The sequence below is a fragment of the Prionailurus bengalensis genome, chromosome B3, assembly GCF_016509475.1.
Source record: "Prionailurus bengalensis isolate Pbe53 chromosome B3, Fcat_Pben_1.1_paternal_pri, whole genome shotgun sequence".
NCBI lineage: Eukaryota > Metazoa > Chordata > Mammalia > Carnivora > Felidae > Prionailurus > Prionailurus bengalensis.
The window spans coordinates 133,737,406-133,761,786 of NC_057355.1; the positions used below are offsets into that span (position 1 = coordinate 133,737,406).

Genomic DNA, 24,381 nt, shown 5'->3' on the forward strand with positions numbered 1-24,381 from the left:
CCACCAAATGGAAAATTTTAACTTATCTCTCATTATGTATGATGTTTCCTACTTTTTAATGACATAGAGTATTTTCTGTAGATAACTTCTTAGCATAAGGAAATTTCCTTCTTGGTTACTACTGTGGGGAGTCTTCTTTTTTTAAAAAATCATGAATAAATGTCGAATTACATCACATACAATTTTCCGCATTTATTGAAATAATCACGGAATTCTTGTCTTTATTCTTTATTTATATTCTTTATTATTCTTTATTATTATATTCTTTATTATTTTAATTCTTTATATACTGAATTACTCTGACTGATTTTTTAAATGTCTCACCCTAACCTTGCATATCTGGAAGATAACCAACTTGATCATGATGCAGTAACTTACTGCAGGATTCACTTTGCTAGTATTTGGCTTAGGATTTTTGAATCCACATTCATGAATAAAATTGCCCTGGAATTTTTCTTTCTTATCACATCAGGTTTTCGCATCAAAATTATGCTAACTTCTTAGAAGTCTTCTATTATCTGGAAGTTTGTAGAAAATATGTGTTATTTCTTCCTTAAGTATTTAATGAATTCAACAGAAAAATCATCCGAGGCTGAAGTTGTCCTTGTGGTAAAGTTTTTAATTACATATTCATATGAGTAGATACAGGGCTACTTAGACTGTTATTTTTCTTATGTCAGTTTGGATAAGTGGCATTTTTAGAAAATCTGTCATTTCTTCTAAAATCTCACTCCATAAGATTACCACTGGGTTATTCATCATATCCCTTTATTATCTTTTTAATGTAGTGATGTTCCTTGTGTCATTCCTGGCACTGCTTATTTCTCCTTTTTTTTTTTTTTTCCTTAACTGGTTTCACCAGAATTTACTGATTTTATTAGCCTTTTGTCTCTAATGATTCTATGGGATGTCTGTTTTCTACATCATTACTTTTCCCTCTTGTTTTTGTTATTTTCTTCCTCCTACTTTTTTAAAAAATTTAATTGTCCTTTTTTAAGTTCTTGAAATTAACACTTAGGTTATTTATTTTTAAGCCTCTCTTTCTTTCCTAATGTATATATTTGAGGCTATAAATGTCCCTCAAAGGATAGCTTTAGCTGCATTTCATGTTCGGGTTGTCATATTTTCACTGTAATTAATTTCTAAATATTAGCTAATTTTCATTGCTATTTCTTTTTTGACCCATGAGCGCTTAAGTTTTTTTTTTTTAATTTTTTTTAAATTTTTTTTTTCAACGTTTATTTATTTTTGGGAGAGAGAGAGACAGAGCATGAACGGGCGAGGGGCAGAGAGAGAGGGAGACACAGAATCGGAAACAGGCTCCAGGCTCTGAGCCATCAGCCCAGAGCCCGACGCGGGGCTCGAACTCACGGACCACGAGATCGTGACCTGGCTGAAGTCGGACGCTTAACCGACTGCGCCACCCAGGCGCCCCTGAGCGCTTAAGTTTTAAACACATGGGGATTTTTCACTTATCTTTTTTGTCCCTGAATTATAGTTTAATGTCACTGTGATCTGAAAATACACTCCGCATAATTTCAATCCTTTAAAATTTGCTGAGTTGCTTCACAACTGAACATGGGCAATGTTGGCAAATATTCTATGTGTACTGAAAGAAGTGTACATTCTAAATTTGTTGAGTGTACTATTTTATAACTAGATCAGGCTTGTTAATTAACTTTGTTCAAATTGTCTATATCCTAACTGATTTTTTTCTTAACATTTTATTTTTAAGCCAATGCGGATTCATAGATTCAAAAATCCTAAACACCCAACGTGTGGCTAGAAATTACACCCCCAAGATCAAGAGTCACGTGCTCTACCAACTGAGCCAGACAGTGCCCCCATCTAACTGATTTTTATGGTTTGCTGGGTGTATCAGTTACTAGGAGAGATATTTTAAAATTTCTAACTATATCAACATCTCTATTTCTCCTTGCAGGTCTTACAATTGAGAGGGAGTGTGTGTATGTGTGTGTGTGCGTGTGTGTGTGTGTGTACTTAATAAGTGCATACACATTTAGAAATATTATATTTTCCTGGTGAGTTGAATCTTTTTTTATGTTATGAAATATCTCTCTTCATCTCTAACACTTCTTCTTGCCTATAAGAAGACCTTGCCTTTTAAGGTCTACTTTATCTGATACTAATATAGCTATGCTAACTCTCTTTTGGTTAGTATTTCCATGCTATGTCTTTTTACATTCTTTTATGTTTGGCCCTCTGTATCCTTTAAAGCAGTGTATAGGTTTTTAAAAATTCAATCTGATTATCTTTGACTTTTAAGTAGAGTATTTACTCCATTTATAGTTCATATAATTGCTGATATATTTGGGCTTAAGACTACTATTTTTTATTTGTTTCATCGACTATAGAATCCTTTTTCTCCATCTTCTCCCTTATTTTTAATTATCTGAGTATGTTCTCTTATTCTTGCTTCCTTCTCTTAGCTTATTATTTCTATATTCCTTTATCATTCTTTTGAAGATTATCCAGAGTTTAAAACATGCATCCTTGACCTATTAATGGCTAATACAAATTAGTTTTTTATCATCGTACACAATATAAGGATCATAGAATTTAGCTTCATTAATCTCTTCAGACTTGAGTTCCCCTTTCATCATATATTTTATTCCCCATATATTTAAGACAGGACTTATTATTATTTTTAGAGTAAATATTTATAGTTAGTTACCCAATTATTATTTCTATTGCTCTTCATTCCTTCTTGCATCTCTGAGCTTTGATTTGAAATAATTTTCCTTCTGTCCAAAAGATGCCCTTTAGCATTTCCTTTAGTATATTAAAAAAAAAAAAAGAAACTTAGTTTTTCTTCATTTCTGAGGAATTCTTTAGGCAGACATAGAATTCAAGTTAACAATTGTTTTCTTTCAGCAATTTAAAGATCTCACACCATTTTCTTTCGACTTCTATTGTTTCATTGAAGAGTTGGTTGTCAATATTGTTGCTCCTTTGAAAACAAGAGTTAACCATTCTTCCAGCCCTGACTGCTTTTCAGCTTTTCTTTTTTTGTACTGACGCTGCCTGTCCTAGGGTTTCTTAATGCTGTAGCTTTGTGTCATTTGTTTGTTTTAGCAATTTCTCAGCCATTTTTCTCCAATTATTTCTTCTGCTCCATTTTCTCTCTCCTTTCCTGATTCCATGCATATTAGGCCTTTCCACCATATTTTACATGTCTTTCAAAATGCTATATTTACTTCCCATTATTTTGTCTCTACATGCTTTGAGTATTTTCTTCCTCTCTATATTTCAGTTCCCTAATTCTCTCTTTGACGGCATCTACTCCATTGAACCCATCCATACATTTATTGAAGCTATTTATATACCATATAATTTACCTACTATAAATATACACTCAATGGTTTCAGTATATTAGCTCAAGTGTACAACCATCATCATCACTATAATCCAATCTGAGAGGACTTCCATCACCCCGAAAAGTTCATCTACTTATAGGTCATCTTCAGTAACTATATCTTTTAGTTCCAGATTCTTATTTATGATTTTTAGTTGTCTGGCAAATCTTAACATCTTATCTTTTAATTATTTGTATATTTTAATAACAGTTATTTTAGAGACCATATGTGATTAATCCACTATCTGGATCTCTTTTAGGTGTATCTTTTTTCTTCTTCATCGTCTTTATTTCTTACCTTAAAGAACCTCAGTCACCTAGAATACATCTGTAAATCTTTTCACTCTCTCCTATGTTTTCTTTTAAAATATATATTTATAGATTTTGTTATTCAAGTATAATTAACATACAATGTTATATTAGTTTCAGGTGTACAATATGCTGATTCAACAGTTCTGTACATTTCTCAGTGTTCATCAAAATAAGTGTACTCTTAATCCCCTTTATCTATTTGTTGATTGTCTAAATCTTGCCTTCTCATGTCTAATTATTTTTCACCAGGTGACAGATACAGTACATGAAAAACTCTAGTAACAACATGAGGCTCTGTAACATATATCTTCCTCCAGAGAGGATTTTAACTTTTGCTTCTGGCAAGCAACTAAGCTAGGGACACTAATCTGAAAATATTTGATTTTTGGCATCAGTCCCTGTGTGAGTTTTTCTATTTCTGGTTCATCTTGACTCAGAGTTCCAAATGAAAGCCTAGGTTGTTTACTAGGGCTTCTGCTCCTTGGCAGGACTTGAATACAGTTATAATGCCCCCAACTCCATGAGTCTGTTGAAAGCTCTGCTAAGTTTTTTAGTCTCTTGGCCACTAATTTTGGAAGTGACAATTGTCTCAAGAAAAGGATCCAAAATCTGTGCTCATCTCTTAGGGCTTTCCTTTCCCCAAATCTTGGCTTTACAATTCCTCATTGCCTTGATGACTCTCCATTGCTTCCAAACTGATTTCTTTTTCTTTTTAATTTTAAGCAGCTCTTCTCAGCAGACAAGCTGGTCTGAACAAATCTGATATACTTTTGCTAGATACATTGACTAGTATTGTAAGTACAATGACTATAATTTATCATAAAAACCAGGATGCCTTTGAAAATAAAAGGAGACACTATTAGTGATTATACTGGGGCAACAGGGCATAAACCAAAACTATCACAGACAAATCAGGATATATCATCACCCCAATAATACTGCATGGAGTACTTTGCTTAAAAAATATAAATTAACTTAAAAATCACATCAGCCACCTCAAAAATATGGAAGTCTTGTCTCTTCCCCTTGTAGCACTGAATATTTGGCATTAAGGATAAAAATGAGCACTTGCTCAATGCAGAAAGAGACCACTCAGTAGCCCATTGCATCCACAGAGAGAGTTAGCTATTCTACCCCGTCTGCTAGGTTCTGGGCTATCTCGTTAATGTCTTTGGCTAAGACTTGGTACCTCCAAAAGAGTAGTTTTGGAAATTTTTCCAAACAAGAGAAAAAAAATGTCTAAAAAAGATATTAGAAAAGCTTTAGAATTGAGAAGAAAATGGACGTGATTTCCAAGAAGACCACTATGCACCCACCCATCTTCATTGCATTGATTTTATTGGAAATGCTGTGCTCTGCTCTCACCTGCCAGAAATTCTATGCACTGCCGCATGAATGAAACAACGTGATAAGTAAAGGGCTTGCTCTGTCTTGGCTACTGAGGGAGCCACATTTACCAGCTGGGTCATCTTCTAACGTGAACTCCTTTGGGCTCGAAAGCTATTCTCTGCCCAACGCCAGAGCTAAGCCCGAGGAGGTGCTCAGGCAGATAAAACGTGGTCAATACCTAATTATAGACTCACCACATCTTGTATTTTGCAGCTTGACCCTTCCTGGAATTTTGATGATGCTACTCAGGATACCAGAATATTTCAGATGGCTTGCTTCAAAACAATGTTTTGAATATAAACAGCCCAACATTTTTCCAAAACAGAGGCTTTATTGGCATATAAAGTAATTTGCCACATGCATTGTGCTTGTATCTGAGCAGGTGGATAATAGATTAGTTGGAGTTACTAAGACGTCAGTGTATTTTCCCATCCACAGTACAGTGCAGTAGAGAAAGAAAACTGTGCAATGAAAAGAAAACAAATGATGATTCCAACAGTTTAACTCAAGTCCATATGTCATTCTCATTTACTATAAGACCAATAGCAACAGAAAATAAAAATAGAGAACTGAAAACATTGAGCCTAGCAACAAAGTAATGCGTTCAACTCCAGCAGAGAGTGATACTGAGGCCAATAACCCAGGGTCCAGTTCAGCTGAGATTATCTGTGGCCCTGGAGAATATTCAAAAGCCACACTCCTCTGCTTGTTGATTTGCTAACTACTTGCCTAGAGAAAGGCTGGCCTCCTGAAGCAAGGCGGAAAAGCAAAGGGAAGAGAAACGAAAAGTCTCTCCTAAAGGACTTGGGGTTGCACGAAGCCTTTACCCTTCCCATCCTACAAATAAACTAGAACCTCACCACCGTCCTATCAATAACAAAGTCAACGGTAAAGGTCTTTCCCCACTCAGAGCAGTGTGTTTGCACCTTGTCGCCTGACTGGCCCTGAGGCAGGGTCTTACCTCGACCCAGCTGCTCCACAGGATCTAGCACCCTTGCACAAGTATTTCCAGAATGACTGAATGAATTTTCATAACAACCCAGAGGCCACCAAGAGGGCTGATGTCAAGACATTTCAGAATAGATTCTGAGATAGATTAAAACGATCTCCCCATGGAGGGGTGCCTGAGCGGCTTCACTTGGTTAAGCATCCAACTCTTGATTTCGGCTCAGGTCATGAATCCTGCGTGGGGCTCCACACTGGGCATGAAGCCTGCTTGGGATTTTCTGTCTCCCTCTCCCTCAGTCCCTCCCCGGCTCGTGCGCATGCTCTTTCTCTCTTTCCCTCTCCCTCTCAAAAAAGAAAGAAAGAAAATGATCCCCCCATGGACGTGCCACTGTTGTGTGTAATGTCCTCTCCGAACTTCAGGGGATTGGGGTTTTTTCCCCTCCGAATTATTACTTTGATAAATTTCAAATCTAAGGAAAAACGTGAAGGAACAACATCATAAATAAATTGAAGATCACAACACTGCACCCCTAAATATGTTCGCAGTCATCTCCTTAGAGCAAGAACATTCTCCTTTCATTCAGAGGTTTGATTTCCATAAAGCCTACCGTGTGTCCAAAACTGAGTGATAGGGGGCATTTTCAAACGCTCGGCACAAAATTCACACCCTCGAGGAAGTTATTACATAGTTGGGGGTTTAAGCTGTACGAACACGAAATGATTCAGAATAATTAAATTCTAAACTTGGTGGCACCGATTCTAAGTGAAAAAGGAGCTCAGAGAAGTGAGAAACAGGTGGGGCCAAAGTTTCAGAAAGGAAATGCATAGCAGAGACAGACTGGCTGTTTATTACACCTGTTCTTCTCCTAGGCATACATCCAGACTACCTTTCCCAGCAGCCCTCCTTACAGGCAGATGTGACAATTTTACCAAGTATTAGCTAATAACCGGGAAAGGCAGTGGAATGTGCCCCATCGAGGATGGTTAGTAAAAACCTGTCACTCCTGAGTGTCTACGTTCTTTCCTTTTTTTGCCAGTGGGATCCAAACAAGTGCGATGACCTTGGGAGCCATTGGTTGAAAATGGCAGAGCCAGGGACCCTGGGTGGCTCAGTCGGTTAAGCATCCAACTTCGGCTCAGGTCATGATCTCACAGCTCATGGGTTCGAGCCCCGCATCGGCCTCTGTGCCGACAGCTCAGAGCCTGAAGCCTGCTTTGGATTCTGTGTCTCCTTCTCTCTCTGCCCCTCCCCTGCTCTCGCTCTCTCTCTCTCTCTCCCTCAGAGATGAATAAACATAAAAAAAAAAAACACACATTTTTTTAGAAAATGGCAGAGCCACAGAATGAAAAGTACCCGGTTCCCCAAATCACCAGCTGAATGAGAGCCATTCTCTAGTCAGGGCACCCACTTTGGATATGTAAGGAATAAACTTCTATTGTTTCGATTCACTGCACTGTTGGGTTTATTGAAGCAGCTAGTATTACCTCAATTAATACCAGTTAGGGCTTAAAATATGTGTACAAGGGGTAATGTTTTGAAAATTCTGATTGTGCTTTTTCTCTATGGCTTTACGCACACATGATCCTCACTCTCACTGCCCACAGGCATTCATACGTTCAGGGACTACTAAAGAAGGAACACAAAGAGAAAGAAGAATGGGAACTTTCCTTTTCTGGCACTATGGCAAAAAGAAGATATCCATCCAGTCCTCGGAAAACAACTAAAAATGCTGGACAAAATACTTCCCCCAAATAGTTTGACATGTATCTATGAACCAACGAGAAAATGAGACGTACTCAGAGCATTACACATACACCGGCTTCCACCTTGAAGGCATGTAACGACCTGGAGAAACCGAGCTTCGGGTTTTACGATACAGCAGGGCACAGGGGACGGCAAACAAAACCGGGCAGCGCTGACAAAGCCAGGACCCACCAAGGTACAAGGAAAGGATCCGAGGAGGTGCTCTGCTAAATGAAGGTAGGACCCCAAAAGGCTACCAGAATTGCCTGCCTCCAAAAGTAGTGTCGAGCGGAGGAGAGACAGTCTTGAATGAAAATTTGCAATCACGAGACGGCCCTCGCAGGGGTTTTGAGGAGGAACTGACTATGTGATTGAACCCCCAAACCTCAAGTGGAGAAATTTTAAGTCCTTGCTTTCCCAGGTCGTTTATGATCCCAGGCACCTGGCAGAAACAAATGCAGAATCTAGAAAATTCACCTCAATACAAACCTGAAGAATTCCCCCCGACGAAGTCTCGAAACAAACAAACAAACAAAAAAACCCAGGTCACAGTCAAATAAGACAAAACTCGCCAACACGCATGCGTAAGGAAATAGCATCATGGACAACAGCTAACAGAAACGAGAGATGGTAGAATGGGAGCCAGAGACTCCAAATTTTAAAACTGTCAGACACACAATATACAATAAATGTCGAAATCATAAAAGGAACAAGTATGTAAGGTGCACGTAAGGTCAGACAGACTGGATAGAGGACACTGACAAAGACTGAAAACGTCTAGACTGTAGCATGAAAAGATGTCATAAAGAGAGGGGGCACCTGGCTGGCTCAGTCGGTTAAGCATCTAACTCTTGATTCTGGCTCAGGTCGTGATCTCACAGTTGTGAGGCTGAGCCCCTTATCAGGCTCTGCACTGAGCACGGACCCTACTTGGGATTCTCTCTCTCCCTCTTTCTGTGCTTCCCCACCCCCCACTCGCTCACACTCTCTCTTTCTCGCTCTCAAAACAAATCAACTTAGGAAAAAATATTATACACAGAGACAGAAAACATGAAAAAGAGGTTAAAACAGAGAAGACAAAGAACAAAAGTCTAAGATAAACCTAATCTGAAATCCAGAAGTATAGAGCACAGAGCAGAGACGATATTCTGAGAATCTTTCAGAACTGATGAAAAAATTCAATCCACAAATTCACAAAACCCCAAAATATCCCACGCAAAATAAATACAAAAGAAAGAAATGCACATCTAGATACTTTATAATAAAACTGCAGAATACCCAAGACAAAAGAGTATCTTCGAAGCAGCCATAAAGTACTACTGAATAAAGAATACCTTCAATGACAAGTGGCCATTAGAATTAGAATTGACTTCTCAGCAGAGGAAAACAGAAAATAATGGACCATCTTTAATATGTTGACAGAAAAATAACTAGAATTGTATATCTAGCAAAAATATATTTTATACCTCACAAAACTATAGAAAAAACCCCAGAATTTTCCAACAAATGATACTGAAATAGTTTTCCCTCAACTGATCCCCAGTCGATGAAATCTAAGAAGAGAAGTGATCCAGCGGAGTAAGGCTGGGGTAAAGGAAGGAATTCTAAGCAAGGAGGAGTAAATATGTGGGTAAATCTGAACAAAAAGTTCTATTTTAAAATGATAATGGTAATGCCCAAAATGTACGGTTAACAAAACAGAAGATACAACTAAAACACTGAGCAAAAATGGGACGTAATTTGGGGAGATAGGGGTCATTGACTGGAGTTAAGTGGTCCCAGATCCTTGCATTATTTGGGAGGAGAGAAAAGATATGAGTTACTTTTAGACGTTGATAAGTATACATGCTAAAACTTCCAGAGAGCCGCGAAAAGAATAATAAAGAAATATAAAACTTCTAAACTACTATAGAAGAATATATAAGATGAGAAAAGAAAGGTCATCAATTCAAAAGAAGCCAAGACATGAAAGAAAGAGAAACTTGGAAGAGGCAGGACAAACGGAAAGGATAAAATAACATGAAGGAATAAATACATATGTAATTACAATAAACATAAACAGATCACAAATTTCAGTTAAAAGATATTTAACAGACTGCCTGAAAACAAGAGCCACCTATATGTCATATGTAAAAGATACATCCAAAATACTAGGATATAAAGAGTTTGAAAACAAACAAAGTATGGCAAAACAGGAAGCAAAAACTAATAAAGAGGAAGCTAATCATGTCTCATGGTTGTCTAGAGCTGTTGCATGAACATCAGACAAAATATGCTTTAAGACAAAAAGCACCGTAAGTGTTAAAGTGCATTCCTTCATAATAATAAAAGATTCAATTCTCCAAGATGACACAGAAATTCTAAATGTATCACCAAATAAGGTAACTTCAAAATATATCGAGAAAAATTATAATGTACTCCCTTAGTGAGGAATTTTAATACACTTCTCTCAATTAAAAATAGATCAGCAAAGTATCAATAAAAATAGTAAAGATTTTAAAACTCGATTAACACGCTTGACTTACGTTCCATAATTGGCATCATAAGACTGTATTCTATGACCAAAAAAATGCAATTGTTAGAAATCAATAATGAAAAGATAACTCGAAAGACACCTTAAGTTTGAAAATTGAAACCAAACACTTATAAATAATTCAGAGAACAAAGAAAAAATTATAATCAATTTAGAAGTTATTTAGAACTGAACAAGAGTGAAAATTCTACATACTAAAACTCTGGAGATAGCACTGACTCAGTGTTTGGAAGGTCACTTAGAGCTTGTATTTTTGTATTAGAAAAGGAAACTTCTGGGGAGCCTGGGTGACTCAGTTGGTTGAGCATTCAACTCTTTTTTTTTTTTTTAAGTTAATTTATTTATTTTGAGAGAGACGGAGTCTGGGGAGGAGCAGAGAGAGAGAGAGGAGGAGAATCCCAAGCAGGATCCAGGCACATAGTGCGCAAAGCCCAACGTGGGGCTCAAACCCACGAAACCGTGAGATCATGATGGAGCCGAAATCAAGAGTCAGACGACGCTTAACCGACTGAGTCACCCAGATGCCACTAGCGTCAGACTCTTGATTTCGGTTCAGGTCAGGATCTCACAATTCATGAGATTGACCCCCACGTTGGGCTTCATGCTGAAAACATGGAGCTTGCTTGGGATTCTCTCTTTCCCTTGCTCTCTGCCCCTCTAACTCTCTCTCTCAAAATAAATAATCAGTTAAGAAAGAAAGAAAGAAAGAAAGAAAGAAAGAAAGAAAGAAAGAAAGAAAGAAAGAACCAACGAACCAAAGAAACAAAGAAACAACGAAAGAAAACTTCAGAGGGTCCTGGCTGGCTTAGTTGGAAGAGTGCCCGACTCTTGAGCTTGGGGTCATGAGTTCGAGCCCCACATTGGGTGTAGAGATTACTTCAAAATAAAATCTTTAGGGGCACCTGGATGGCTCAGTTGGTTGAGCATCTGACTTCAGCTCAGGTCATGATCTCACAGTTCCTGGGTTCAAGCCCCGCATCGGGCTCTGCACTGACAGCTCAGAGCCTGGAGCCTGCTTCGGATTCTGTGTCTCCCTCTCTCTCTGGCCCTCCCCCATTCATGCTCTGTCTCTCTCTGTCTCAAAAATAAATAAACATTAAAAAAAAATAACCAAAACAATTTAAATAATAATGAGCTATTTCCACGTGTATTACATTGGCAAAACTTTTAAATATTAAATACCATGAGAACACGAAACAATAGAAAATCATATTCACTCCTGGTGGGAGTATAAACGAGCACAGGCACTTTTGAAACCAATTCGCATTAAGATGCTTATACCCTATGAGACCAAAAATTCCATACCTAGCCAGTTACCATAATGCAGAGGCTTTTCATTTTTTTGTTCCTGTTCATAATAACATATTTTAAACTATGACACAGTACGTACACGCACATACACATATCTATGCTTCCATTTATATGAAAGCATTGCAAAGGTAAACTACACATAGTTCGGGGATTAAAAAATATATATGTGAGGGGCGCCTGGGTGGCGCAGTCGGTTGGGCGTCCGACTTCAGCCAGGTCACGATCTCGCGGTCCGTGAGTTCGAGCCCCGCGTCCAGCTCTGGGCTGATGGCTCGGAGCCTGGAGCCTGTTTCCGGTTCTGTGTCTCCCTCTCTCTCTGCCCCTCCCCCGTTCATGCTCTGTCTCTCTCTGTCTCAAAAATAAATAAAAAAAAAAAAACGTTAAAAAAAAAAAAAAAAAAATATATATGTGATAAAACTATAAAGAAAAACAAGGACACAAGCCAGACAGAAACCCCACGCATCTACTCACATCCCAGAAGCTAGAGTTTTGCCATTCTTAGCTGCAAGGGAGTCTTGGAAATGTGGTCGTTAGCTGACCCCAGCTGAAACTTGCACAGAATGGCCACAGATGGGAAACTGGTAGACTCCACCAGAGGCAGAAATTCCACAGCCTCGAGAGTCCGGCTTTGTCCCGGGACAGGATTTTCCGCCATTGACTAGGAATCTGGAGGAACCAGCTCAAAGAATCTAACTGAAGACAGTGGAAGATGCTTTGTGACCGATTTCCGGAGTGGGAAATCGCTAAGCTCCCTGCCCTGGATGGTGGCAGGATGAGGCGGTAGAGGGAACACGGAAGAAGAGTCCACCCCTTTCTGAGTCCAGATAATTACGGGAAAGAAACAGGAGAGAAAAGAGGACAGTGGAGTGGTTCCTGTTCGCCCTGACCTAGTACTCCTGGGTGATTCTGCCTCCTGAATAGAGAACGTAATGCTGAGTGTAGACAGATGTCCTTTGAGTGCGGAGGGATGTCCTTGTGCCGTCTTCCTGCACCATTTTGGAGCCCCGAGAAGAGGTGGCCCCACATCTCCCGGCACACGTGGCACACAGCTCGTGGCACACAGCTTCATCGGCCCAGCGTGACGGCGTGCCCAAGCAGAGGGAGCTGTGAGGTGAGAGGCTAGAGGGGGGGAGGAGGAGAGGGGAGAGGAGGAGATTGAGCCCAGAGCCAGGCACTTGGCTGCAGTCAGCTGTATCCAGAGGAGGGGATCCCTTGCAAAGACCGCCAGGCCAGTCGGCTGAGGGACAGTGTGGCTAAGACTCAGAGTTTGCTGCTAATTAGGAGCCGAAGTGGGACTAAGTCAGCAGAGAGCGTCACCGTGAGGTTTGTTCAGTTCAATTCAATTCAATAGAATGGAAGAGATCAGAGTGCTTGGAGTGTAGCAAGAAGAGTAGTATCTTTTGGGGGAGCCCAGGTGGCTCAGTGGGTTAAGCGTCCCACTCTTGGTTTCGGCTCAGGTCACGATCTCACGGTTCACGAGCCTGAGCCCTGCCTTGGGCTCTGCACTGACAGCACAGAGCCTGCTTGGGATCCTCTGTTTCCATCGCTCTCTGCCCCTCCCCCACTCATGTGGTCTCTCTCTCTCTCTCTCTCTCTCTCTCTCTCTCAAAATAAGTAAATAAACTTTGTAAAAAAAAAAAAACCCAATAATGATGTCTTCTGTATGGTCCATCCATGCATACAATGTCCGTCTGTGCTAACTAGGACCTCCTGACAATGTATCTGTACCTTACTGTGGGTCTTTGACAACTACTGGATTAGACTCCACGTAAGAGCCGTCACAGACTTCGACTGCTCGTATTAAACAAGCGGCACCAGTGGGCAAGAGACCCAGCCCCCGAGAGCAGAGGTCACTCCACCAAAGGAGGCTGAATCTGCTCGTCCTCAGTAAGAAATACAAGGGAGGAATGTGCCTGACACTCCTCCCACACAAACCATCACGGGCAAAGGAGGCGAAACCACCCCAGCGAATGGGCACTGTTCTCCTAGAAAGACTGAGAATTACTGTAAGGGACTGTTTGGATTACCTGACCGAACTGAAGTTTAATTTTTTTTTAATGTTTATTTTTGAGAGAGAGAGACAGAGGGAGGGGGGGAGGGAGAGAAAGAGAGAGCAAGTAGGGGAGGGGCAGAGAGAGAGGGAGACACAGAATCCGAAGCAGGCTCCAGGCTCCGAGCGGTCAGCACAGAGCCCGACGCGGGGCTTGAACCCACAAACTGCAGGATCATGACCCGAGCCAAAGTCGGACCCCTAAACGACTGAGCCACCCAGGCGCCCCAGTCAGATTTTAAATAGATAGGATCTAAAGTTATTCTTCTTCTTCCTAGCAATCCATGGGTGTGCACTGGGGAAGATGGTTTGCTGTAGAAAAAAAAAAAATGAATAAGTTGCATTTTCTCCGTACACTGGAGTTGCAGGAGGGGTGAAATCGACATCTTTCCACATGTGAAGGGAGGAAGAAGAAGGTTGTGATCAGGGGATCATAGGAACTAGGAGCAATATAAACAAAGGCAGAGGAGTTGGAGGGGAAAGCAAGTTCAGGGATGAATCAACCCGGACCGGCTCCGGAGGCAATCCCCGAGCACTGATGGATAGGACAAGATGACAGAAGGTCTGGACAGACAGAGGAAGACAGACGTGGCAAGGGGAGCAACAGAACATCACCACGGCTTCTTAGGAGAGGAGGGACACAACAACAATAACAACACAACAATAAAAGAGTTCCGATAAATTGCAACTACGTGCCAGGCTCTCTGCCAAGTGCTCCTCAGGGACTCTGTGATTAACTTTCACAATAACGCTTTCAGGATTTCCACATTACTGAGTCTTATTTCCATATCACTGGGTCTTAGGTCAAGGTCACACACGGCTCTAAGTGGCCAAGGCACTTGCGGAGTGTTTTAGGGACAGAAGTCTTCAGGAGTGCAGAGGAAGGACAGGGACCGGGAGGGACAGAGCCCCCTCCAGGTTACCTGCAGTCTCCCTGAGATGAATCTCCGGAGGATTTCGAAGAAAGCAGCCAGGAGCTCTGGTGATAAATGAGATACATGGATGTAAAACAAGCAGGTGTCCAAGTGTGCTGACCTGGGAGACAGGATAATGGTGGTAACAGAGGAAAACAACAACGAAATGAATGTCCGGGTTGAAAATTTCTTCCCGAAAGCTCAGACTCAGAGCTTAGGCTCTGTCTCTTGTTCCCACTTGTTTGGACTGAAAAACACTCTCCCAGGATCTTCCTTTGTCTTAGAGTCCAGAGGATTTTAAAAATGATTGTTCTTGGGGCGCCTGGGTGGCTCAGTCGGTTGAGCGTCCAACTTCGGCTCAGGTCATGATCTCACAGTTCGTGGGTTCGAGCCCCGCGTCAGGCTCTGGGCTGACGGCTCTGAGCCTGGAGCCTGCTTCGGATTTTGTGTCTCCTTCTCTCTCTGCCCCTCCCCCTGCTCATGCTTTGTCTCACTCTGTTTCTCAAAAATAAATAAATGTAAAAAAAAAAATTTTTTTTTAAACGATTATTCTTCTATGACGTCCACATGCCCGACCCTGTGGAAAGAGCTAAGGAGCAGAGTGGTGTGGGACCTGCTGGGGCCCTGGCCATTTCCCTGCCGGGGCTTACACCCTAGTGCAACCCCAGCCCAGCATCGGACCGTTGCCAACCAAGGGCGTCAACAAGTCCCTGCGCACCTTCTCTGGCTGAAGCCTGCTCCGCCAGCTTTGCAAGCAGCAGAGGTCCGGGCTTAGACGGGGGAAGTCCAACTGACCCCACTCCCCTTGGTCTGTATCAGCCCATGCGGGGTTTGCATAGCTGAGGGGAAGGGGAGCCCCAGGAAGGAGATACCAGACATCCTGCTAAGCTGACAACGTCAGCCCCCTGGTTTTTATTCCGAAAATAAAGGAAATGTCATTGTATTTGCACCTCGCGGTCTGTTGGACAGCTCGTCTGAATTACAAAAGTGAATGTTGGCTGGGAAATCTGTTTCTGCGGATGCCACGACAGAACGACTAAGTGAAATATTTGGGTAATTCAGGAATGCCCTCTCCCTGTGGTGAGAGCTTTTCACTGACCAAGTAGGTGAAGGTGCTCACGGGGAGATGAAGGAAAACTCAAAAGAGGAAGACGAATGAAGGAAGGTGATCTCTGACAAGGGAACGAAAAAGTCCCTCTCGTCCCTGAAGGTCAGATGTGGGAACACAGAACCTCAAGAAGCAAAACCCTATTTCTTGCCAAAATCACATCAAATATTCCCTACCCCGCCCTGCGGTGTTTTCCCAGGAGGAGATTCCATTTCAAGCATGGAAGGGGCAGTCATCCACCCTGCAACAGAGAGAGCCGGAACAGTTGTGAGGTAGCTGGTGGGGTGGAAAAAATGCCTGGAATTTGGGGGTCAGGAGAGCTAATTGGCTACCAAAGAGTATGAGGCCCTAGGAACACAGGGCCTCAGTTTCCTCATCTGTAAAATGGGACATTAATATATATTTGTCATTACTTAGCAGTAATAGTCATAGCAGTAGTATATTAATACTAGGTTAATAGGAATTAATTAAGTCATGCAGGGGAGGTACCTTTAAAAAAATTTTTTTAATGTTTATTTTTGAGAGAAATAAAGACAGCGTGAACAGGGGAGGAGCAGACAAACAGGGAGACACAGAATCAGAAGCAGGCTCCAGGCTCCAAGCATAGGGCCTGACGCGGGGCTCGAACTCAAAAACCGCAAGATCGTGACCTGGGCCGAAGTCGGACGCTCAACCGACTGAGCCACCCAGGCGCCCTGGGGAGGTACCTTTTAAACAAAAGCCTCTTACTAGTGTGATACAATTTTTCTGTTACCCAACATTGCCTAACTTACCCAGAGAAACTTATTTCTTTTTCAAGAGACCATTATAAATACCAAATCTAGGGGCGCCCGGGTGGCTCGGTGGGTTGAGAGTCCAACTTCGGCTCAGGTCATGATCTCACAGTCCGTGAGTTCGAGCCCCGCATCGGCCTCTGTGCTGACAGCTCAGAGCCTGGAGCCTGCTTCTGCTTCTGTGTCTCCCTCTCTCTCTCTCTCCCTGCCCAGCCCCAGCTCACACACTCGTGTGTGTGTGTGTGTGTGTGTGTCTCAAAAATAAGTAAACATTAAAAAAATGTTTAAAGAAGTGCTAAGTCTAGTCCCACGAGACGATATGACTACCTTAATTTAGAGATTTGTATTAATTAGTCATTAAATGGTAATTGTTTTAAAGGCTGCAACAATGTTAAGTTTGCCGAATCAGAAAATGTCAAAAGGTACAAAAGATATCTGAGATTATCTAAAATCTAACCTCGTATAACATACAAAAACCCCCTCTTCAAGGAAGACTTGAAGACTTGCTTATCCGAATCTTAAGGAAGTGACATCCGCAAAGGTACCCTGCCCGCAGCACCCCGCATAACATTTGAAGTCCTCTCTCAGCACCTGCCGCCAGGTCCCCAGGTCCGGTAACTGGGATGTGTCCTTGAGATCAAAAAGGGAAGTCCCCAAGAACATGGAGTTTAAACGCTCACTCAAGAGGAATCACTGGTCTATTTTCATGAATATGCCTTGGGACAGTTCCATCGGTTTTCTGCACACACACTCATTCTTTGAAATGCAGTGGGAAGAGGAGTAAGATAGCTTTAAACAGCCTAAACATGGAAAGCTTTCTTCCACATAATTCAACAAATAAAAGTTAACCACAATCATTTTTCTCTCCATCCACTACCACAGCCAACTATTTTGTGCTCATATTAGTTTCATCTTTGTGGAGGAAATGTTTTCTTAAAAAAAAAAAGGTTCCCAGGGAACCTGGCTGGCTCAGTGGGTAGAGCATGTGACACTTGATCTCAGGGTCATGAGTTCAAGCCTCACGGTGGGTGTGGTGCCTATTTAAAAAAAAAAATAGGGAAAGAAAGAAAGAAAGAAAGAAAGAAAGAAAGAAAGAAAGAAAAGAAAGAGAAAAGTTCCAGCACAAATTGTTGGAAGACCTGTGACTTCCCAGAACATTGATTATTCTAATGTTTATTTTTTTTCAACGTTTTTAATTTATTTTTGGGACAGAGTGAGACAGAGCATGAACGGGGGAGGGGCAGAGAGAGAGGGAGACACAGAATCGGAAACAGGCTCCAGGTTCCGAGCCATCAGCCCAGAGCCTGACGCGGGGCTCGAACTCACGGACCGCGAGATCGTGACCTGGCTGAAGTCGGACGCTTAACTGACTGCGCCACCCAGGCGCCCCCATTGATTATTCTAAACAGCATTTCCAACTCCACCGTGGAAGTCACAAGAAGAACACAGAGAGGGGTCCATCCTTTCTACTTCTACAGACTCCCCCACTGTGCCGTCTCCAGGACAAGATGCAGGGAGGATGACTGTGGTCCCACGACGCACTACGGTTTGCCTGAAACGTCCACGGAGTTCGCCTCATTTCCGAAACTGTGCGTGTGCGAATCGCGGGGTCTTGAAGAGCACGAGTGGAACTGAAGGGGACTTATTTCTCTGCCCACCGCCCCCTAGAAACCTTAATACTCGTAGCTCTGGGATGTACGAGAGGAAAACCGAGCCCACCCCCAACACTGCTGTTTCAGTAAATCGCACGGTCGCAGAGATAATGCGAATCTATTTGATGAGATTCAAATATCATCTGTGCGTGATCATTTTACTCAACACTCAAAACACTACTGAGCCTGCCAAGCAGATTATATAGCTTGGCACACTTTCATTTCATGAGTGACACTTAATATGAAATAATTTTCACTGACAAATAGAATAACAGCGATGTAACAGATCCTGAGGTGGGAACAGAACAAATCCATGCATTCCAGTACAGTCATAACCACGTGTCATCAAATGCCTCTGTGCAACGTTCCCATAACTTAGAAGGAAAGGGAGGCCCTGGTTTGTAATTAACCCCTAAAACACATCCTTTCTCCTTTCCTTATTAATAGACTGGTCCAGGGCTTTTTCCGTATTTGTGGCCCGCCGAATCTTTTGCTATATACATGCTTGTATGACATCCCTTTCTCCTACTCACTCTGAGCACAAGCGCCTCTTAAACTGTCGAGGCAAAAGTTCTCTCTTCGGCTAAGAAGTTCCGGGGCTAGGCAAGCCATTCCCTTGGGCCTTCTTTAGAGAAGATTTTGGACATGTTAAAAGCAATGATTTTCAAACTGTTTCACAGAGGTACTAGGTTTCTAGGGTGAGCCCCAGGCACAACCCAGGGGAAAACATCCAGCTCTGGGCTCCTGGCTCCTGATTCCGGCCCCCTCCCCACGCCCACCCCCCCCCCACTCCCAAGCAGCTCTGTTTCTGTTAGGCTCTTGTATCAGGGTCTTGCGTAAGATTCCATTTGGTGCTAAATATAAAACAAAAAATGATGTCTTCAAAAAATGTGTGAAAACCATTGCAACAAATCAGTTTCTCCCTCAGATGCTCTTACCAGCCCTCCCTAGGGCTGTTTCCTTCAAATGCAGGTTTATGTACTTACTTCTTTCCCTTTAAAGACCCTTGTTTCCTCTTCCAGAATTTGAAACATGCGTAAATTAAAGCAAATCAAATATACTTATTTACAATATCCAAAACGTAATCTAGAGTTTTACACAAGAAATCTCTTCGAGGTTAAGATTTGTTTTTCTCGGGGCGCCTGGGTGGCGCAGTCGGTTAAGCGTCCGACTTCAGCCAGGTCACGATCTCGCGGTCCGTGAGTTCGAGCCCCGCGTCAGGCTCTGGGCTGATGGCTCAGAGCCTGGAGCCTGTTTCCGATTCTGTGTCTCCCTCTCTCTCTGCCCCTCCCCCGTTCATGCTCTGTCTCTCTCTGTCCCAAAAATAAATAAAAAACGTTGGGAAAAAAAATTAAAAAAAAAAAAGATTTGTTTTTCTCACATGGATTGTAAACTGGATTTAGCACCCCCTTCCCAATTTCGGACCCTCCCCCTACACCAATCTTTTGCCATCAGCGAAGCAGGCATATACCTGACATGCAGTCTTTATGAATTTTCTTCTTATAAGCAAAGAATGAAGCCGCCACTCTCCCTTTAGCGCTCCGTGAAACTGACATTTGGTTGGTATTCTGGACTAATTATTAGAAATTTGGCACAGCTATCAAAAAAGGCCAGCTTCAGTGAGTATGTGTATATCTGACAACTGAACATGAATTAGGATATTATTGAACATCTTGTTCATTTGTATTGGTAAAATAAGTTGTACACAGTAGCATAATGACCAATTTTCCACTACCAACGTCAAAAATAAGTCAACAGAAATGCCAAAGATTTGCAGTCTCTTTAGAAATCCTGAGCCAACCATTTGACAGACAATGGAGAAGGCAGGCAGATTCTAGGAGACCAACAATTCCCATTCATTTCCTTCGGTTTGTAAAAACAACCAACCGACTTGCTTCCTGCCAAGGACCATACTTACAGATAAGAAAGCTCCCTGCAGGAAATCCTTTGCTAAAGGAGAAGCGTCGTGCCATTAAATGCAACCCTTGTCACCAAATCCCAACCAGTGAAGTGTTTGACAACATGGGATCATGAAATATACGCTGATTCACTCCAACAGGTGATTGTTACATTGTTCTTTCGCTTCTAAAGTCTATATATCCTATGTCAGAGACTCAGGATATCGTATAAGCAGTAAAATACAACCGGGATTTTGTCCACCGCTTCTCTCCCCCCATGCAATTAGGTGATAAAAACAAGGAAAATTTGCTGCTTTTTAAAAAGATCAAGGTGTTCATTAAATAAGATCCAAAACTGACCATTTTCAATTAAAAGAAGACAATGCTATAAATCATGATTGGACGGAAGATATTACTAAACGCATATCAAGAATTTAGAATTTAAAGACTACCACTGACAAGACGAGAGACATGTCAGAAACGCACTGGTATTAGATTTACAAGTTTCCACGTTGATCGCCAGAGTCAAAATTGAGGAGAGGGCCTCCTTGGTTATTTTTCACTCCGCAAAGTGAAAGGGTGGGGGGGCAAACTTTGCTCCCTTCTCGACCCTCGTCGTTGAAACCAGGAGCAAGACAATGACAATATTCGCAACTCTGATTTTGAGACCCTCTCAATTACCCTACAAACGACAACAGTCTGCTCATCTACAAAAGAAGAGGAAACTTTTCGGGAGTTCATCAAATGCTAATTGCAGTTTTGAAAGAGTTTATTTCTATTCAGGAGTTTTCCTCTCCCAGCTCAGCTATTGAGAACACCCTCCCCTGTACTTCCCAAAGCACCAGACACAGTCTTTATTTATCCCTGCTCAGGCAGCCTTCGAGCAGGGTTCCAAAGTGCCAGTTCTTTGAATTTAATTGCTACAGTACGACGTTGAACCCTCTTGCAAACAGACACTCTTCATTATACCTTCCCCAAGTGCCTCTGTATCCACAGGTAACGTTCGAGGCTTTACAGCTCTAAAAAGAGCTTCGTTCTAACAGTAGACCTGCAAATCAGTTTGATTCCACAATGAAGCGCTCAAATACATTCTTCTTAGCCTTGCCTTGCACAACTCAGAGGTGGCAAACTGCTAGGTAAGCACGTGTGCTCATCCTTGCTTTAAGGGGTTTTTTTTTCCTCGCGTATTTTTAAGAAAAATACAGTTATGAAATCCAGGAGACTGCATTTTTGGTTGTTGTTGTAAAATGACCTTGATTTGACAGGCATGGTCTCAGGTTTCAGCAGATGCTGTGGGAAAGCTTACAGAAGCCAACACGTTCTCCAGGCATCTGTGAGACATGCAAGTTTTTTGTTTGTTTGTTTTGTTTTAAGTGGTGGTTATGGTAGGGTATGTGAGTGTTGGGGGGGGGGGTGCTAGTCTCAGTTTCCATGACAACCATGTCTCCACTCAGGGGTTATTAGATACCATCCACTTCCTGTGTCTAAATTTTTAAGCCAATCAGAAAAGTGTTTATACGTTGAACAACTTCTGAGACAGTGTTTCTCTTAATTGAAGCGCTTAAAGGCTCAAAGGAAGACGTCCATGGGCCTCATGTATTTTTTTGTCCCATAGATACACAATTCCACAATATTTACTAATTCCTATTCTATTAAGGTGAGGAATGCCCCTTTTCTGGGATGGGAAATGCATTCTCCTCGACCCAGGTGCCACAATTTCTTCTAACAGCGTGCCAGCTGATTTTGCTTATCCTCTCTTCACTGCCTTTTTCTTTCACGGTTGCAGACTTAAATTTAGTGCGTGATACGTGTTAATGCCCAGGACACTTAAGCGATCAGAGTAAATTGCAGTTAAGCATCCATCTGCAGATGGTGAAATTTAAATATCCGGGTCAAAAAAACGCCCAGGAAAAATTCTCGTAAGTTGAACAACTTTGCATTCTCCGGCTCCCGAGGAGAAATCATGGAGAATGTATTGTAAAGCGATATGTCTATACATGTAAGCTAGCAGCTGACGTCTGCAAAGAAATTTGTCACCAAAATGGCCTACTTTATCTGGAATAGGAACAACAAGGAAAAATTACACATAAAGGTGATCGCAAGCAAACTGCACGCGAAATTAAAAAAGGCAACCTTGCGGGAATCTGTGCACGGAGAAGCCTCATCTGAAATTACAGCAAGATTTCAACAAGAAGGTTTGGGGTGGCTGTTTTCCTAAGTCTCCATCTAGCTGGCCAATCAGTGTGAGAGTTGAAGTGGTTTAGAGTCATTTGTGTGGTCTTCCGCTCGGCACGGCACTCGGAGCTGCACTCCCCTCTCCTAAGGCAGAGCTGGCGATCAATGAAAAACAGGGAACAAAAGGAGTAGAACAGGATGTCTTCCTTAGCTAAGGAAAATCATTCCCTTTTTCCTCAATGAGCCAGGCGCACCCAGCCTACGACCGGCTCCACACCGGGGCTCCCCAGCAGACCAGCCCGCAGGAGGCACATTTTACATTTGCAATCATGTGTCCCAAATGCTAGCAAAACGTGTCACCTTAAGCACATCCTGTGACAGAGGGCTCCCCGAGCCCAGCCGACCGAAACTAATAAATTAAATAAATTAATAATCCCACAATTAAAGGCTGCCGAGAAACACTGCATTTCCCTTCCCCAAATGTCATCCCAGGAGTATAAACAAAGCATGAAACACAGTCTCTTCCAGCCTCCCGGCCAGTAATCGTGGTTTTCTCCCCCCAAAACAACGTTTCTCCAAAAATGAGAAACCTTCTTGCGGTCCTCGAAGGGGACTCTCATCTGTCCATGTCATATTAGGATAACCAGTTACAGTGTGTGAAAAGAGGTTTAAACTGCCCACAGAGCTGACGCTGCTCATAATTGATAGCAAAGCAGTTACGACAGCAATGCTGTAAACTCTGCCCGAGCCAAACTCCACATTGAACACGTTAGCTCCCTGAAAATAAAAGTAATGCCCGGGGAACCCACAAAAGTAAAGCCCTGGGAAGTGATTAACAGAATTACATCCATTATTTGATCGTTTTTTTAAAATTATTCACTTGTCCGCTATTTTTTTTTTTAATTTTTAAAAACGACGATTCACAAATGCCTGAGAAACTTTTTTTTTTTTTTTTTTTTTTTTTTTTTTTAATGAACTTACTTCTGAGCCAAAACTAATGAAAATATTCAACTTGCTCTCCCTGGATCTTTCCCATCCGGGCTGCGTGCTGTAAATCAATCGGAAGCCAGGTGGCAAAATGGGGGCGGACACCTTAAAAAATCAAAGGGTGCCCCCAAAATGCAGCAGCCTGAGCAGCGAGGGCTTCTCGTGACAATGCTGAGCCAGAGCAGAGGCTCGGGAGGCAGGAAATGAGCCCCATTTTCGTTACCTTCGATCGCCGGCCCCCCCCGCTGCTTCTCGCGGCCGCATCGGGGGGCTGCGGCGGCGCTGGACTCGCCGGTGGCCCCGCCGCCGGGTCGCGCCGTCTCCCGGCCGAGCTGCAGCCGATCGCGGCCGGAACCCCGGCTCCAGCCCCGGCGCCCGCCCGGGGTCGGCGGCGCGGCTCCCACCCGGGGCCCGGAGCCCCGCTGGGTCCTAGTGCGCGCCGCGCGCCCGCCCGCCCGCCCGCGGCCCGGTCTGCAGCCGGCACGTACGGCGGGCCGCTCGTGAGCGCCGGGAGTCCCCGCCAAACAGACAAACCCGTCGGCCCCTTTCAAAACCGGACGCCGTGCGTGCGGGTGAACCGGCGCCTGGTGTCACATCGTAGCATAAGATGTGAAAAGGAGCACATTGGCTCCACTGAACTCCCCGAAGGCGGAGGTTGGTGGCCGCAGCCCCAGTGCGAAGCGCAGGGCAGTAACTGGTTTCCGGAGGGTTGCCCGGTGCACTTGTGCAGCTTCCCAGCGCGGGGATCAACAAAGACAGATTTCGAAAATCTAACGCCAAAAAAAAAAAAAAAAAAAAAAAGACTGAAAACTGGTGTGTTTAAAACCATCTTTTAAACAGTCTTCCAAAGAGGTCACAGTGGGAGAGAGCCAAAGCATAAGAGACAAAAACTGAGAACAAACTGAGGGTTGATGGGGGTGGGAGGGAGGGGAAGGTGGGTGATGGGTATTGAGGAGGGCACTTTTTGGGATGACCACTGGGTGTTGTATGGAAACCAATTTGACAATAAATTTCATATATTGAAAAATAAATAAATAAATAAATAAATAAACATTAAAAAAGCAAAAAAATATATAATAAAAATAAAAAATAAATAAAATAAACAGTCTTCCAATTATTTTGTTTCCTAACAGGTCCTTTTTGCATTTTGCTTTCTCTTACTTTATCGTATGCTATTTTAAATAACAAAGGCCCATATGGCTAAACACGTA

General features: G+C 42.6%; 1 protein-coding gene across 3 annotated transcripts in view; it reads right to left on the reverse strand.

The window, feature by feature from the left end:
- FOXN3 (forkhead box N3) overlaps positions 1-23,568 on the reverse strand; it is a 400,702-nt gene extending 377,134 nt beyond the window's left edge. For 2 of the 3 annotated variants that reach the window (XM_043556818.1, XM_043556817.1), the window contains exon 1: positions 23,394-23,546. The gene's annotated coding sequence lies outside the window, so the exon portion shown is untranslated. Of the gene's footprint in view, positions 1-23,393 lie in introns of all 3 variants that reach the window. The other variant, XM_043556816.1, reaches the window with a different exon arrangement.
- Between the last annotated feature and the right edge of the window lie 813 nt (positions 23,569-24,381).